We start from the raw sequence: 4,447 nt of genomic DNA, 5'->3' as shown, positions 1-4,447 counted from the left end.
TGCCCCAAACACATCCTCCAAAGATTGTTGGTGACTATCAAATGATTCTAGGAAATGTTGAAATATGAGAAAAAAATTGTATGAAATAATATAATCAACCGAAATTACTAGGTAGTTCAAAACGGCAGAACATTAAACGCAAAACAGATACTTAGAGTGCCATGCAATAACAGATAAGATTGTAGTCGGGAGTGACCGAAGAGAGTGGTGAAACAGACTCAGCTTTTTCGAGGGAGTGGCAATGGCAACGGCTACAGCAGCATCAACCCTCTCACGGTCAAAGCTTTGGAGGAACCCAAAATGAGATAACAACAGTAACAGAAAGAAACAGGGTCTTCGTGGTTTTTGCCCAAAAGAAAGCTAAAAAGACTCGAAAGGTAAAACAAATTGTTTCATATCTCGAAATTTGGTTTCTTTTTTATTTTTATTAATTAGTAAGCTGATTGGGTGGTTGTCAATGGTGGGTTGCAGATAATATTGAAGGAGGATGTGGAATACCTGGGAAAGAAAGGGTAGTTTTTGGATGTGAAAGCTGGGTATTTCAGGAGTTATCTTTTGCCTATCGGCAAGGCCCAGTTTATCACTCCTGTTTTACTTAAGTAATTTATAACCTAAATCTCTGTTCTTTCTTGTTTTTTTTTTTTTTTTGATTGCTTTAAGAAGAAACATATTGTGTTACTAGGAGAAAATGTACCTTATTTATGATCTGGAAAAGAATTTATGGGTTTTGTTTTTCTTTTTCTAGGGAAATGAGAATGGAGGAAAGAATTGAAGCAGAGAAGCAACGGGTAATTTAGTGGCACATGTACATTTTTTTTTAACGATTTTGAATTTTCGATGTTTGCAGATACCATTTTTGTCATCTCTTTTTCTGGTTGTTTTTTGGCCTGTAATCCCATTAGGCCACTGCACATTTTAATGATTTGAGGCTGAATGCAAGTTTTCAAATGTCAAAATAGAATCTACCCTGATTGAAGTGACACTTGTTTTAGATGTCTGTGTTTATGTTAGTGTGTTTGCTCTTATGGTACGGAGTAAATCTGATAGTATTTCTTTATGTTGTTGAATGCTCAGTTTAATCGAACGAACAAAATATAATGATTGTTTTGCTATGGTGTTTTATGGCTATTTCTCTGCTTGCTATTTGTAGCTTTAGTAGAACTTATTCTGTTCATGTCTGTGCACTGAATTATTTTTTTTTCTTTTTTACTATAGGTAAAAGAAGAGGCACAACAACTAGCTCTAATATTTGAAACTGTTGGAGCTTTTAAGGTGAAGGGGAAAGGTGGAAAAGGAAAGCTAATTTTTGGAAGGTGAGTAGGATCCAACTTCACAGTTAACAGTTAATATGTTAGTGGTTTTGCTTATCATATTTGCTTTCTGACATTCACTTGTTTCTGTCAGTGTTACTGCTCAAGATCTTGTAGACATTATCAAGGCACAGCTTCAAAGATACCGTCATAAATCTTTGTGGGATTTAGATGTAAAAATTTGTTAACTTCTTTTACTAACAGGCATTGCAACTCTGCAACTTATTCAGTAAATTAATTTCATTGAATAAAAGTTCAAGCCTCGATGTCAACTCTGCCTTAATTTATGTACATGCATCGTTATCATTTTTAATGCAATTTAAGTATATGCCCAACCATCATTCTTAAAGCAAACTGCATTCGCAGTTAGAAGTTAGCAAACAAATGAAGCTGACAGACTGCTATAAAAGTTGGTTTGGTTCAGTTGATAGATTTGACGTCATGAATCATTTGCATTTTGTTAAAGATTTGTGGTCTCCTATAAATTTCAGTGTTAAACCCTCAATAATTATGTTAAAGTTAGTTTCTGCATGTATTTATAGCTAGATGGACAGCCGCCAAGTGGAGATTCCCATATTCATTTATTTAAACGGGTATATTGGAAATCTTAGGCAATTAGACAAGAACATTCCTTATTGGAAATCTCTACTCAGTCCAGATATTTTGGAACTCTAGTAAATAGTAACTTAAGAACTGTGAGATAAAAATTCAGATTACAAGAAGCATTCCTCCTTACAAATTTTCCTTATGTATCAATCTGATTGCTTAGTTTTTAACCTTTTTTGTTGATCTGTAGGGATGTGGACAAAAGAATTGTTTCTCTTCCAGAGACAGGAGAACATATATTGCAGAGCTGAAGCTCCACCCTGAAGTTACTGCCCGAGTGAGACTGAATGTTTATGCTAACCGAGGACAAGTCCCTTTGGTACACCTCCTCTCTGAATGGGAAACTTTTTTAGTCACTTGCATCAGTCTAAGGTATGTGAGCATCTGATCATAAAATTCTTCTGTAAAAGTAGGAGTAACTTTTTCTTGCTGCTTGTCAATAAACGGTCTTGAATTGATCTTATGAAGAGCATCCTTTACATTGGTCTATTAGAACATTTCTGTTTGATACCTTTTCTCTGGCAAGTAGTTTAGGACTGAGAATTTAAAGAAGATAAACTTTTTGTTCTTAAATGTTTACAGAGAAGCCAAAATTACCCAAGAAATAAAAAAGAAACAAAACAATATTATTATATCAGTTGAGAGAACCCAGCCTTAAAATCTTTACAAGTAGTGGAATATAGAAAGAGAACACACATCTCTTCTCAGTACAATGTCTACATAACTAGACGGTTCAGCAATCATTTCATTGTGTTTCGTGACGATAGGTTTTTATGATTCCAAATGGAGTCAAAGTTTCATTATGATTAAATACTTTGTTCTTTGATTGCAGGAGGTGCATGATGCTGGCAAGTTCATAAAGGTGCATGTTGGAGAATAGCAATGTGTAATTGTGTAGGCATGTATTAGCTTTACTAACCATAGCGGAGCAGTTTTATATTTGTTTTTCCGGTTTTTCATTATTCTCTTGTATAATGTATTGAGCCATTGAAAATTGTTTTTATATTGGTTAATTTTATCTGGAAACAGCTTTTCTCTGCAGCTCTCATGTGCTGTATGTTGCCAAACTTTCTCTCATTTTTATTGATGCAGATGCTTCTGCTTGTATGCTTATGCAAATATATCAGAGTAGTGGCCACTAAGGCTCAAGTGGTAAGGGTGAGGCAAGATTCGAGTAAGGACATATCAAATCAAGTGATATAGCGAGGATAAAAGGCATTTGATGAAGGATTCCATTTGTTATAGAACTGTAACACCTAGAAAACAAGAAAAAGAAAAAAATATATATGTTACTTTTAACAATGTTGCTGCCCAGGATCGAACTGGGGACCTTCAGTGTGTAAGACTGACGTGATAACCACTACACCACAGCAACGGGTTAGAACGCAATCTTTTATGATCATACATTATCGAATTTCAATGTAACAAAACTTTGTTTGTACATCTTTTCTTCATATATTTGCATTTGAACATTTTGGAATCTGTCATAGTCTCATATGAGAGATCATCTTCGCATTTATAAAAAAATAAGGGGAAACTGAGATTGATCACGATTAGTTTCTCAATGTTGAAAAGACTAGTTCCTATGCAAAATTTTAACTTGAATTAAGTGATTATTAATTACATGCCATTATCTGCATGGTAAGCATATAGATATATTTACTTTGTCCTCCACACATGCTTTTCATTTGGTAACTAACGTGACCTTGAAGAAACCTAACTAAACCAAAAATCTGTATGAAGAAGCACATTAGGTAGGCAACATCTCACCAAAAGAGATAGACTAACCACACAAAAAATTTATGGTGAAGAAAACCTAATTGAATCTAACACATGAATAAACAATGTATTCTTATTATTAATTATATGTAAAGTAACTAAATGTAACTAATTGATTTGTGGTCTATTTAGGAGTATAATTGGAGAGTTGTCACTATGCCGGGGATTAAGTTTTATGATTGGACTTTGACCGATCGTTTTGGACTCTATCCAAGTTTATGAAAATTTGAATAAGTCCCAAGTGATTGGTTAGATAGAAGTTTGTTTAGGGTTATTAATGTTAATAAGCGAATAGCCGGCAAAAACCAAAATCATACCAATTGGCTTAGTTGTGACAGTCAGCAAACACCTTGGAGCGTCGGTCCCTTTCATGAAAAACAATGACTTGACCACAAGAAAACAGAGAAGCAGAGAAGCTGAAAGCCAAGAGATTCCGATAGCCATCCAGCTGTGAAATTGGAGGCAACGCCACTTCAAGATCTATATCAACTGTCCACATATCACTTGGTTAGATAATATTGGAACCCACTCACCCAAAAAAAAAAAACAAGTACATCATAAATACCTTTATTATATCTTCATACTCCACTGTCATTGGCTACTGTAGGTGTAGCTTTTAGCCTATTACAAGCCAATTCCAAGGTGGGGATTGAACTTCTAATTAATTTCAATCTCATAACCAAAATATTAACAAATTAGTAATTAAGCTACCCATCTTGATTTGGAATTTATATTCATATATTTTCGATTCC

General features: G+C 34.4%; 1 non-coding gene and 1 pseudogene across 2 annotated transcripts; one reads left to right on the top strand and one right to left on the bottom strand.

The window, feature by feature from the left end:
• The first annotated feature begins 241 nt into the window (after positions 1 to 241).
• LOC111304353 (large ribosomal subunit protein bL9c-like) lies at positions 242 to 2,983 on the top strand (annotated as a pseudogene). The gene is made up of 7 exons (XR_016327004.1): positions 242 to 377; positions 472 to 599; positions 746 to 788; positions 1,216 to 1,313; positions 1,405 to 1,483; positions 2,107 to 2,288; positions 2,749 to 2,983. The product of XR_016327004.1 is annotated as a large ribosomal subunit protein bL9c-like (transcript).
• A 235-nt stretch (positions 2,984 to 3,218) lies between these two features.
• Positions 3,219 to 3,291, bottom strand: TRNAV-UAC (transfer RNA valine (anticodon UAC)). Its single transcript has one exon. It is a non-coding gene; the product is annotated as a tRNA-Val (tRNA).
• Between the last annotated feature and the right edge of the window lie 1,156 nt (positions 3,292 to 4,447).

The sequence above is a fragment of the Durio zibethinus genome, chromosome 13 (assembly GCF_047325235.1).
Source record: "Durio zibethinus cultivar Kanyao isolate XHJ-2024 chromosome 13, ASM4732523v1, whole genome shotgun sequence".
NCBI lineage: Eukaryota > Viridiplantae > Streptophyta > Magnoliopsida > Malvales > Malvaceae > Durio > Durio zibethinus.
The sequence above is the reverse complement of the archived record's forward strand: the minus strand, read 5'-3'. Positions and strand labels throughout refer to the sequence as shown.